Source organism: Coturnix japonica, chromosome 1, assembly GCF_054131305.1.
Source record: "Coturnix japonica strain WE chromosome 1, WE-NBRP24, whole genome shotgun sequence".
NCBI classification, from domain to species: domain Eukaryota; kingdom Metazoa; phylum Chordata; class Aves; order Galliformes; family Phasianidae; genus Coturnix; species Coturnix japonica.
The window spans coordinates 29,698,592-29,712,036 of NC_140663.1; the positions used below are offsets into that span (position 1 = coordinate 29,698,592).

Genomic DNA, 13,445 nt, shown 5'->3' on the forward strand with positions numbered 1-13,445 from the left:
TGCAAGGAACTGGTCAGGGTTAGAAGCACCCTCTGCAAATAATGTTTGCTACCACACCTTTGAACAGCTTGATCCTATGAAATTCCACTTTTGTGATCCTTTCCAAAGGCATATTTAGAGTGATGCTTCCAGATCTTGCACATATCTCCTTTGACCAAGGCTGCGTGGAACTCAATCTTCAAATGCAAATAGTTTTTAAAAAACACGTTTTACATTAAGGGAACAAAGACCTTCCTTCCTATTAATAGATTTTTTTATTTTTTTTTTTTTTTTTTGGTCAAAATAGCCTGTTTGGAGAAGCAGAGCTGGGTCCCAGGTACAAATAACAAGATTATCCATACTCTGAAAGTGTATGCAGATGCTCTACTACTTAGTGAAAGTCAAGGCCTATTAAGTCCTCAAAGAAAACAGGAGGTTGAGCAGAGAAAGGGTATCGCTTTGCTTTAAGATCTGCTAACTTAACAAGAAATTCTGGAAGGAGGCATGCAGACCAAAGTGTGCATGAGTTTGTTTGTCATTAAGTTCTGTCTGCTTTTTCAGTGATAGCACAGATTCATCCCATCTAATTGATTAAATCTTCAGCTTTATTTCAAAGAGGGTGTGGGGTTGTGTGAGTCTTACCTGACTTTATCAACCAGATATTAATCTTCTAAGGGCTCTGAAATAAACTTCCACTAAGGTAGCTTTCCTTCCTTTCCTCTTTATTATCAAATGGATAATATCTTTGCTATTTGAGGCATGTTTTGGACATGCAAGTTGAGGTTGACCGTACTCAAAATACTTTCTGTATAAGTAGTTTGAGAACGGAAAACAAAAGGACTTAGTTTAGAGAAGACTTTTCTTTTAGCAGTTTTTTTCTGTAAATAAGAGTTTTTCTGTGCCTTGTCCAGCACTTAAATATTCCCTCTAATTTAAGAGTTTCAGTTTCTTCTTTTCATTTTTACTTCTTGCTAAATATTCTTAGGGCTTCTTTCATGTAAACAGCATTCTTGAGTATTTAAATTTCATATTCTTACATCTGTCCCAAGCAAGATAGTTCTGTTCCTGAAAAAATGTAACATTTCCTATTGAGTAAACCCTTGTCCAAGTTGTTCTTTTCAAGTCTATAGGGTTGCTTAGGCTTGTGAAATAAAATAAATGGACATTTTCAGGATCGAGGTCTGTGTTGTGTCAGTGAAATCAGCTAGAAAAGGTTGTTCAGCTGAGTGTATAGAAATATGTCAGCTGGAAGTTAGAAGAGAAACATTAACTGACAAATGTAACCACGTTATTCACTTTTTTTTTTCCTTCTTCTCCTCCCTAACCTTAAAAAGAAATGTGGATTGGGAATCCAAAGAGAAAATGTGAGGGTCTTCCACATTATTACAAAGCTCATATCAAGATGGTTGATTACTTGGAAAACCTTGTATGTCTCAATGCCATGAGCACTGCCCCAGTGTACACAAGGATTTAACATGACGTAGCTCTAAGAAGGAGCAGATGGCTGCAGCAGGAACTTTCTTACAAGAAAGGTTACTCTTAGAAGCATCTTTGTGGACCTTTGTTAGGCTCCCTCTAGTCTGTGACTCTTGTGTAAGTTCTGGGAGCAGGGACACCTGTTTGTCTATGTAGTATTTTGCTTATCAGGGCAAGCACAACTCCAGCAAAAACAACAGGTAAAACATAGATTTCATTTGGGGAGTAAATAATCTTCAAGTTTCACAAGTATGTTTCAGTAAAAAATGTGTGTTTTGCTATACTAACACAAGCATATTACAGTGGTAATATGCTTTATACTGCCTTTGTGTGTGCTGGAATGTAGATCAGATGAGGCTACTCATTCTTTCTAAATAAATACAGTAGAACTCAACATTTGTTTCTCACAGCCTTCAGGTTTTATTCAGTGGAAACACAGATAATGACGTAGGCAAGATGCACAAAAAACTCTCTTCAGATTTTGAATTGCACAGAATTCTTTCATAATAATAATAAAAAAAGGAAGATGCAAGAAAAGCAGTATTACAAGTGATGCCAGAAAACAGGATTATACTGAATACCTCAACTACAGGGAGGCTGTCTCCCAAACAACAAGATGCAATTCATCAAGACAAACATAAGATTCTGCACTGAAGCAGCACTGAGATTTCTCCATTTTATTTTGCCACCTTTATTGAATAGGAGACTGATGGTTTCCCATGTTTTGATGGTTTTCCTTAGGAAATTACTCCAGTATAAAAATGGCTGTCATTAACACTATCAAAACCAGTTCTGAAAATGTTTTGCAGCAGTGTTTGTTAATTAAATGAATCTCATTTGTCAACACTATAATGCTCTTTTCACCCGAAGCATGTTCTCAACGGAAAGGATGTGTTAAATACAGCTACCATCTTATTGTTTTGCTCACAAATACTGCAAAGTTGAACCATACTTAAAGCCCACCGCTTATGCCTGTTTAATTTTGTTAAGAAGGTGTGTTGGGTTGGTTTTTGTTTTGGTTTCCTTTCAGTTTTTCAGGAGGGGTTGCCCAGAGATAACAAAGAAGGAAAATCCCTTCCAAGTCAGATTCGTGTTTAGCATGTTCAGAGTTTCATTTTGGAATGAGCGGTAATATTTCCAAAGCTGACATCTTCAAGATTGTTGAAGCTGGTCAGGGTGACAGACTGCTGGCAAACCAGGCATTGCCTCCTCTGTTGTTTTCAATGTTACCTGTTTCTTGGAACTGTAAAGTTGTTAAGGAATTGCTTAAGTTGCTGGCTTCCTTACCAAAGGATTCTATCGTCTTTCCCCTATTACATCAGGTCATATCAGGAAAGGGAGTGAGACCCCACAAAACAAAATAGCAGTCAGACCTGGATTGCCACCAATAGAATACCTTCAGAATGTGCAGATGGAAGTCTGGTTTTGATCAGCCTCTTTCACAAGGAAGCATGGAAGGGGACAGGAATATGATGCACACAGTACTACTCGTATGTACATGTACAAAGAACCGGTTTCTGGAGTACATCAGAACTATTACTTGCAGATATGCTCACTGAACATCTGTTCATGCCTCCGGGTTTGGCGTTGTAGCATGATACAGCACTGCCTTAACTCTAAATTATCCCTCGACTCTGTGCACAGTGCTGCCCTAGAACAAATGAGGAAAGACGTTTACATTTATTTTAGACAAGTCTTATTTAAATATTTTCTCATAAAATATGAAATCAATAATCTGTATTGAAGCCAAATGCACTATAATCTCTTAAATTTTTAAGCAGTTATGAGTTGCCAAAGCCTCACAGAGAATGCAGTGACTTGATGGAGTAGTATGCAGCCCTGCCTTGTGAGAGTGAGAAGCAAGTTATTGAAGAGCTAAACCACGGTCTGAGCTTCTTGCAGCTCAGTTGTACTTTATCCAGCTGGAGTCAATCAGTTCCAAGTTGGAAACAGATTAGGAGCTGAAAAAGAAGGCAGCTTGCTTTTTCCTCTTCCATGCATAGGACAGGTCAGTGATGTCCTCTGTCTGAAAGCTGAATGGTAGCTACAAACAGTTCTGTCCTCTTTTAATCACCGTGTATTTCCTGAGTGCATCCAGCACGTCTGAAACAGAGCGATGTAAGAAAGAATGAGTTTGAATACCATTTTCCATATCATTCCACTTTTGCATCCAGATAGAGCCCTATGCTAACTAATGGGATGTTAAATAACTGGGGAAAATGTACTTGGAACATTTTCTGAAAGAAAAAAAAAAAGATTGAACTTTAAAAATGAGATACCGAATTACTAATTATGTGAAATGCGTTTCTTAATTGGAAAAGATTGCAATCTTAGCACAAAGGCTATTGTTTAATTGCAAGCAAACATTTAAATAATTGCTAACAAAGTAGTAATCTTCAGGAAGATAAATACAAGTGCAAAATAAGGCAAAAACCACAGATCTCTGCTTATTTTTATCATCATGAACAAGAAGTCACTTTTCTGGTTTTTTGTTTGTTTGCTTTTTTAAATAAGCACTTAGATTTTCCCATCTGTGCTTATTTTTCAGGGCTGGTTTTTCACCCCTACACAAGCAGCTGAGCAGAACGTGCACTTACTTGGTGTACCCATTCCTTTGTAGTGTTTAGCTTCCTCTGCATTGACCTGAAATAGCAGAATTACTCTAAGTCTTACTGACTGTGTGAAATACCATTACGTGGCTTTATGTAAGGACTTGTAGGATGTTCAACTTTGCAGTCAGTATCAAAACCATATATACTTTATAAACGTACCAGAAATGGTCGGTGTATTTCCTCCAGCAGAATCTCACTGGTTTCAGTGTCTTTTAAACAAGCAATCAATGTAATATCAACCCGACTGCACCCAACATAGGTGAGAACTTTAAAGCAAGCAACTATAGGATCATCATTTAGTATTTCCATCTTTGGATCTCGGGGGCAGTGCTTTGGCTGCTTTCCAGCATGACTTTCTCAACACATTTCCAAGCTATCTCTGAAGCCGTGGGTTTTGTGCTAGGACCAAGCTGTGTGGCTGGCTTTGTGCTAACGAACCCAAGGCTATTCTATTTCCTTTATGCTCAGCTGCAAGCGGGGTTATCACACACACACACACAGAATGACTCAGGTTGGAAGGGACCTCAAGGATCATGTAGTACCAACCCCCCTGCCTGGCAGGGCCACCAAACATACACCTTTACTAGATCAGGTTGCCCAGGGCCCCGTCCAACCTGGCCTTGAACACCTCCAAGGACGGGGCATCCACAGCCTCCCTGGGCAGCCTGTTCCAGGGCCTCACCACTCTCCTAGTGAAGAACTTCCCCCTAACATCCAACCTAAATCTTCCCTCTTTCAACTTAAAACCATTTCCCCTAGTCCTGCTATTATCAGCCCTTTCGAAGAGTTTACTCCCCTCCTGGGAGTAAGTTCCCTTCAGGTATTGAAAGGCTGCAATGAGGTCACCCCGCAACCTTCTCTTCTCCAGGCTGAACAAACCCAACTCCCTCAGCCTGTCCTCATAGGGGAGGTGCTCCAGCCCCCTGATCATTTTCGTGTCCCTCCTCTGGACCCTTTCCAAAATCTCCATGTCTTTTATATACTGAGGGCTCCACACCTGGACACACACTGCATCGCTGCAGAGTACCTTATCTGTGGGTTTGAGTCCTGCCCTAATTCTTCTCGTGCTTTGGTAGCGCTTTTTGGCAGTTTGTTCTCCAGATGTGCTGAGGGACAAAATGAACTCGCTTTTCGCTTTGTGTGCTCGTACTGACGTTCAGTCCGTTTCTAGTGCGGAGCAATGCTACTGGGGTCTATTCCCATTTAAGAACACAAGAGATTGGACTCAACAAATAAAACCCTTTGAGCGCAGAGTCCCTCAGCCGCCCTGAGGCAGCCGTGCTTGGTCCCGTCGCGCCGAGCTCCCCCCGGCGGCGGTCCCGGCATCAGCCCCGGCGGACGGACGGCTCTTCCCGCGTCTTTCCGGGAGCGCCGGATGGAGAGCGGGATGTGCCCGCTCCCATCATCCCCCTGACGGCAGCTGACCCGCCCCACCCTCGCAGTCCGGCGGGAGCGGAGGGGAGTGGCGCGGCGCTGTCCCGCCAGCGGCGGCTCCTCTGCCCGCCCGCCCGCGCCATCTTGAACGCGAGCCGGGGGCAGCGGCCTCCCCTCCCTCCATCCCTCCCCAAGATGGCGCCGGCCGGGTGAGTGACATGTCCAGTCACGTGGGCAGTGGATGAGCCCCTCTCTCCCCCCCGCCTTAAACGATCCCTATGGTTCGGCCGGACACACAGGCGGCGGCGGTGGCGGCGGCAGCGAGGGACGGAGCCGCGGCGGGAGCGGGGTCGCCCGGCGCGCCTTTGTCTGCGGCCTCGGCAAGGCGAGCGCTTTCCCTTCCACCATCGCGAGGGCTGCGCCCTCCAGGGTTCGGCTTCCTTCTTCCCGCCGGCGCTGCGGCCCGGGAGAGGCGGCCGGGCGCTCCCCGCCGAGGGCGCTGGCGCGGAGATCTCACCCGGCCCTGCGGGCTGAGAGAGCGGGGCCGGGCAGCGCCCTCAGCCCGCGCTGCTGGAGGTGGAGGGGGGTCAGCGCCGGGACGGGGCCGCGGCTCTGCGCGGGGAGGGGCGGGCGGGCTGGGGGCTGTTGTGTGCCGTGCCCGCTGTGTGCCGTGCCCGCTGTGTGCCGTGCCCGCTGTGTGCCGTGCCCGCTGTCCCCCGCTTCTCTCCTTTCCTTTCCTTCCTCCCTCTCTCCCTCCTTCCCCTCCCCATCTGTTATAGGCGTGCGGCTGTTTGAAATTAAACGTGCCCTTTGCTGCACCAGCTGGGGTCTATGATGTATCTGCTAAATGGAGCTCTGCCCGTCGGCTTCAGGTCATGCAAGGAAAAGGGCAGCGCTGGGGAGGGAGCTGGGCGGGGTTTCCCTCCGCTTTTCAGTCAGACGAGAGGAGTCTGGTTGATGTCTGCAGCAGATAAAGGAGACGAGGATCATCAAAAGACCCCAGAGCCCTTTTATCTTCCTGCTGTTTCTCCCCGTAACTTCGTTTATCGGTGACGCGGTGTCTGCCTGCTCGTTCCCCCCAGCGGGGGCCGGGTGCGCCAGGCCTGGCTGAGGTAGTAGTTTGTGCTGTTGGTCGGGTTGTGACATTGCCCGCTGTGGAGATAACTGCGCAAGCTACTGCCTTGCTAGTGCTGGTGATGATCAGCTGCAGACGAAGACAATGACAATGGGAATCCCCTTTGTTTTCCCGGGATTGGATGCTGCTGAGGTGGCAGGGGTTCTTTTCCTCCTTTCCTCTCCTCCTGCCCAGCCGTGGCCGCTGGGACGTGCTGGTTCTGACCCTGTCAGTGGGATGCTGCTGCTTTTGCAGCCCGGGTGAGAAACCATTAGTTTCACGCTGCTTGGAGGGCACTTAAATTTGATCTGAAGAGCGAGTGTCTGCGTTTTTTTTTTTCCCAGTGCTTGCACCTTGTTATGGCACCGCTGGAAGGTGGATTTTCTATTTCGTGAAGACTTGAGTGATGACCGACTTGTATTTTCTGTGCAAAACTTGTATGCGTGATCTTAAACGCTCTGATTTGAATAGTAAAAGATGTGAATGCCTAACAAGCGATCTGAATCGCCGCTTTCCTTACAGTGAGAAGACTGTTTCACAGCGTGGTTGACTATCATTGTACAGCTTGGTGCCAGCAGCTTTTTGTAGGCGAACTTCGGAGATTTTGATTTCTGTACCGTGATTTCTTTATTATTTTGTGTGTTTGTGTGAAAAAGAAACGGTGAATCTTCTCTCGTGAACTGATTAAAATTGCTGCTGTGTTCGTAGCGTTGGCTGAGGGTATCGTTCTGATTGGGATTCAGCGTGTTGACCGCTTATCACCGTGGCTTAAACTTGAAATGCATTAAAACATTTACAATAAACGCGCGTAACTGTCTCTTATGTTTCTAAAAATGAGAGTTAATTTTCCAGCCCTTACGAGATGTGGCTGCCAGCAGTTTATAGTTAATCCTTTCAGTTCGCAGCAAAAGTTAAAGCTATAAGCTAAGAGCTTCAAAGTTGATGTATTAGCACTGGCTCCAGTTCACAGTTCTCATGTATTATTATGGGTAAGAGTTGGGCAGACTTTGAGATATTTATTTCTTTGCCTCGTTTTTATGACTGTTTGCACTCCTTCTGCCTTTAGAACACACATAAAGGTGGCTCTTTCACCTCAGCTGAATGTAAAGTGCCCTGCAGAATATAAGGAGCGCTCTCACTGGCAAGTTTAATTCAGTAATACTTCATTTGTATGTTGAGCAGTGCATTATCTGCTAATTCAAGCTCTTCCATAACATAAAGTGAAAGCATTTTCATGCTTGCTAATAGCATGTTAATGGTTCTCTTTGAAACAAAACAGCTATCAAATTTGTTTGTTTGTTTGTTTTTCCCACCTTAACTGAAACAGGCACAGGGATACAAAAGATTCCTTCTTTTCACATCCCAAGAAACAGCAGTTGGCAAACGAACCCCCTCGAGGATTGCTCTGGAAGTTATGGTGATATTTTCCCCATCTCCGTTTAGGCATCTCTTTTAGCTGGGTAACCCACTAAGTTCATCTCTCAAGTGGAGGTGGCAGAAAGAGAAACTTGATGTAAATCACAGTTTCAGGCACCCTAACAAACATAATTTGATCTGAATGGTCCTTACAGAAGAGTTTGCCTCTGCAGGTTGATTGCAAGGGAGGTGAAGGAGCTTCAGCTGAGCTAAGTGCCTGTAGGTGGGTGGTGTGAAATTGTCCTCTATCTTGCTTTCTTTTCCTGTGCTCAGGGAACTTGAGTAAAACTAGGATCTGGCTCCCTTTGTGTGTGTGGTTTTTCTTCTTTTTTTTCCTGAGCTGAGCAAATCAATGGGAAAAGATGTTCCAGTACGCTACCATTAAGTACTTACCTCCTGTGTAATATCTCTCAAACTTCATTTGCTGCCTAAGTAATCAATTCTTCATGCTGTGGATTGTAACTTCAGGAGGGTGTCCAGAACCCGTACTAAAATAAGACAGAGCTACTAAAATGACACAGGTTGGAGACTGAGGTTGTGCAGTGGTTTGTCCTCGTGTCCATGTAGGACTCAGTAATGTATTGGTAGCCTTTAGGTACATAATGATTTCCTCAGGGAGCTGTGTTCAAGATGCATAGTTGTGCAGTAGGGATAGCCAGACCTTTCTTAGTGCAGAGCTCCCTTGCGTATAGAATTCAGCCTCCATATGAGTCCATGCTTAGCTTTGTCATAGTATTTACTGCTTAACTGTCCAACTTGCACAGCTTATTTACACAAATAGCACTGCAACATGATGCTTCAAGGCACAAAAAGACAAATTCTTCAGTGCAGTGGAGAACCTCATCTTCGTGATACTGCAAAATCGAAGCTGGTATTACTGAAAACGTTGTGGAAACCTAAAATGGAAAGAGTGGCTGCTATCTTCCAAATGCAGTGATCCCTTATTGTGATTTGATGGATTGGTTCGGAAAGAAGAATTGCATCATGCCAATTAAAAAGCTGTACTGCTGGCGCGTTATTGTCTATGGTATTGTTTCTTGCTGATTTTTTTTCCCCTTTTATTCTTCGGAGGTTTCACTCACTCAAACTTCTCGTGTGAATTTGTTAGAGAAATTAAAATAGGCACATGGCTGAGCTGATGGAATTTCTGTGTAAAGTTATTTAGTTTATAGTATCTCTATTGTGTATTGTTTGCTGCGCTGGGTGAGAAAGTACTGCAAGACATGTTCCTCCGTAGCTCTTCTGAGCGCTTCTTTTGACTCATGGAATAATAAAAACGTATTGAGATTCACAGCAGAGACAATTAAGCTTTAGATGCTCTTATTCCCTGGTTTGATGTCTTTTTGTGCTATTGTCTTACCTATATTGTGAAGAACAGTCACCAGCTGCTCACCCCTCCAGCTACTGTCTGTCAATGCTGCTTCTAAAGATACTGGCAGACATCAACCTAAAATCTTCTAAAATTCCAGATAGTTGCTTCCCTGCAGGGTGCAGTTGCCCTCTGTGTCCCCAAGGAGAGTGCTGTGTTCCCATGCAGGCAGAACTGGTACTGGAGCACTTGCCTTCACTGAGGCTGCCCCAGTTCTTCTGCTGTAATGGATCCTGGGCAGCGCGTGTAATGGGAAAGGCCTCCTGCTTATGCCAGGGAGCAGCTCAAGACAGTAAGGAGAAATGCCAGTTTCTAGAGAGTTACATCTTTAAGCACTTAAGTATACAAGCACTTGAAACATACCAGTACATGTGATAAGTTACATGTATTGCTTTTCATGGGATGCTTTCATTTCTCTTTTAGAATGAGCATTAAGATTGCAGCCTTTCAATACCTGAAGGGAACTTACACCCAGGAGGGGAGTAAACTCTTCGAAAAGGCTGAAAATATCAGGACACGGGGAAATGGTTTTAAGTTAAAAGAGGGAAGATTTAGGTTGGATGTTAGGGGGAAGTTCTTCACTAGGAGAGTGGTTAGGCCCTGGAACAGGCTGCCCAGGGAGGTTGTGGATGCCCCGTCCTTGGAGGTGTTCAAGACCAGGTTGGACGGGGCCCTGGGCAACCTGATCTAGTAAAGGTGTATGTTTGGTGGCCCTGCCAGGCAGGGGGTTGGAACTACGTGATCCTTGAGGTCCCTTCCAACCTGGGTCATTCTGTGATTCTGTCATTAAGTTAACAAAAGTGAATGCTTCCACTAGTGATTCTTAATGAAAATGAGTCTTGTTCTTTGCAAGGAGTGCGGGCTTTGAGTATGTCTTATGCCTTGTCCCACTAAGGAATTAGTAGGAAAATGCTGGCATTGAATGAGATGAGGTAATAATACTTACCGCACCATGTGAAGAAGGTTTGTGTGTGTTGTGGGAAGAAGGGTAGTTCTGCTTTTGGTCCCTTTTTGAGTTACCACTTCAGGAGGAGCTGTTGGGGTGACCCACTGTTACCCATGGCACGTGTTCCCACAAGGTTGTGCTTGATGCAAACACCTCTGATCTCACAGGCAAGCAAGATCTTGGTATGCCACCTGAGAAGAAGAAACAGTTAAGTGTGGAACCAGAGGAAGAAGAGTGGTCAAAGGTGTTTCCAGGTGGTTTGAAGTCTACTTTTTAATCTGGTTGGTTGTATTTCCAGTTTGTTCATTTCATCTGTGCTTCAATGTGTTGCAGTGTGTGTAAGAACGTGAAGAAGGAATCTTGGAAAATTCAAGTGCATTATGTTAACTTTACGTTTTTGTTATATAAAGCTTTGTGACAGCTAAATATATTCCAGTATTTGAAGTAAGAAGTGGTGTCCTTAGTTCAATGGAAATTGTATTGCTCTTGCCCAATAAAATGATACTCTAGATGAGCTTTGTTTCTGTAGAGGACCATGGTATGCACCAGATGCCAACATAACACAACGATGACAGGCAGGCTCACGTTCCTCTCATGTAGTGGTAAGTGTAGCTGTATGCCTAACAAAAAACACCAAGGGACCAGAAATGAACTAAGACATCACCTTGAGAGCCTCCGTCATGGCACTCCTAGAACATTCAGAGAGCTTGTTGCTAAATTGGTGGCCTGCTTAATAGGTACAAATTCAGACAAGAAAGCCACCACCTGGTTCCATTTTCCATTCACTCAGTGTTATTGGGATGAATCCTGTTGCTTTTTATTTTAGATGACATTTAGCTGTGTTGTAGCTGAACCGTGAAGTATCTCTTGAGGAGGATGACACCAAGGATGGAGACATTTGACAATCCACGTTCTCTTTGTTCCTAAATTGAAAGCACATTTTAGAAGCTGAGGGAGATACGGGGCCAAAGTACAGTTATCTGTTCAATAGATGCATGGGCTGAGCAATGCAGTCTGACTCTTGTTCGTGGAGCTGAAGCCCTGGGCTTCTTCCAGATTATCAGGTCACCTCTGTACTGCGAGTCAGCAGCTGTGCTTTGCAGTGTGAAAGCTATTCCTACATTTCTTGCCAATGCAGGCTCTTACAGTGAGGGGACTGTTCATCTATTGCATACCTAAGGACTATACCAGCATGCATAATTTATATGAGGGTCTTACATAAGCCACAGCCCTTCAGCATGTCCTGCAAAGTCAATCCACTGCTGTATAGCACCTAGTTCTCAGTGCTTCCATCTAGCAATGACAGCTTCAAGGCCATCCACGTTATGTGTGACGGAACCTGCCTGCTGTCTTTCCTACTTTAGCGCATGATTGTAGACCAGAGCAGAATAGAAAATGGGGAATGATGCTAGAGGAAGCAAGTAGTTAAGTCATACCAATCTTTTTTTCTGTTTTTTTGGGGTTTTTGGGGTGTTTTTTTTTTTAACATTATTGCACAATAATAATAGTCTGATAAGGCAACAAAGTGCAAAGTTTAAAATAAACAGTAGTGTTAGTGATCCAAACCCAAATAAAATGATCAGTACAAGCTCTGTAGAGAACAAAGGCCCTTAAATATTTATGCAGTTTGTTCTCCCTTCCCCAGGCTTGTACTACCAGCAGCCCTGGTGCTGTAGCAGTGCGCTGGTGTTCAGGGTATCATGTCCTCTGATAACCCCAGCAGCCACCACATGAGCTACAGCTCACTGAAGCTGGATTTAGAGGCAACACCTAAATAGTCCAGGTATATTAGGACCTTCTGCTTCAGGAAGCCCCACTGTGTGTGGCTTAGCTGGTGTTATCGTGTGTAAGACTGGCCAGATGGCTTTGGTCAGCTCATGCCAGGGTTAAGCTGGGCATTTACACACAAAATCCTTTATGGTAACATTGAGAACTTTGCTTCTCACTGAACTGTGTAGAAGTCGGGCTTGTGGGCAGCTGTGGAACAGGAAGGCACCCTCCTTTCAGAAGGACAAAGACAGTGAGCATCACAACTAAGCAGCCTACAGGACTGTCTGCTCTGTCTGCTCTGCTGATTGCATCCCAAGGCCAAAATTTGCACTTTTCTACATGTGTTCAAATCCAGTCATCAACAGTCTGAAGGCAAAATACTACCTATAATGATAGCTGCACGTGACAGTGATTGATAGGACAGTACATGTGGAGCATTTACTGTTACAAGGCAATCAAAAATGTTTTATTAGTCACAGTCCAACATACTTAATGCTGTCAATTGTGAAGTACCATATCTGCTAGCAAAAAAAAAGTAGGCTACGTCGCAGGATGTGTTGTATAAAGACCTAAAAGTAGTTTGAGATAACAGATGGTAACTCTCAGTCTGTTATATAAAATTATTTGTAAACGTCAGGAAAAAAAAATAAAAATAGAATTAATGCAGTCAAAAATTCCTGCTAGTTTAAAGACGTCAGTGAAACTGTATCTGATAGATAATAGGATGTTGTGACAGGAAGGCAATACAGTGGATCTAGTGTTTTAAGAGTTAATTCTAAGTGGCAGGATCTCTTTATCTCCTTTGAAATTCATTGTGCAAGTGAAACGATGCTTTTACCTGTAAGTCAGCACCAAAACGGTCACCACAGTTGCAGACAAGTTCAGTTGTGATGCAGTGAAATCACAAAGCCCTCAGACCAAGCCAAGGCAGCAAGGAGGTATATCTCACTCTTTACTGTGACTTTACTATAGCTCCCAGCTGTCGTCTGAAGTTGACAACTTTTCCTTGTCCCTTTGTGCCTCGTTTTCTTCCTCTTTTCCAGTCCTTCATGCTAATTAAGTCCTGTTAAATTTGTCAGAAAGTTGCTTTCTACTACCTAATGGACATATAAAAAGGTAATGTCTTTGATGTGACAGTAGTTTGACCAGAGCTTGAAGTCACTGAATGATGGCTCTTGTGTTTTCTTTAGTAGTGGCTTGTTTGGAATAATGTCTGATACCAAATGGTATTATCATCTGATTTGTTTAGCACTTACTTGCTTTCCTTTTCTTCTCTTTCTCTTTTTATGCTTGTACCTCCCTTTCAGATTCATGGCATAACCCCTTGGGCTATTTCTGTTTGTTTCCCCTTCTCTACAATCATTGTTAACAGTGTCTCAATTTGTCAGC

General features: G+C 44.0%; 2 long non-coding RNA genes across 2 annotated transcripts; one reads left to right on the forward strand and one right to left on the reverse strand.

Moving 5' to 3' along the window:
* Positions 1-1,851: 1,851 nt before the first annotated feature.
* LOC116653133 (uncharacterized) lies at positions 1,852-5,470 on the reverse strand. Its single transcript, XR_014942290.1, has 2 exons — positions 5,095-5,470; positions 1,852-3,558 (listed from the first exon to the last, which is right to left on the reverse strand). It is a non-coding gene; the product is annotated as an uncharacterized LOC116653133 (long non-coding RNA).
* Positions 5,459-9,267, forward strand: LOC107310064 (uncharacterized). Its single transcript, XR_001553459.3, has 2 exons — positions 5,459-5,650; positions 6,900-9,267. It is a non-coding gene; the product is annotated as an uncharacterized LOC107310064 (long non-coding RNA).
* The last annotated feature ends 4,178 nt before the right edge of the window (positions 9,268-13,445 follow it).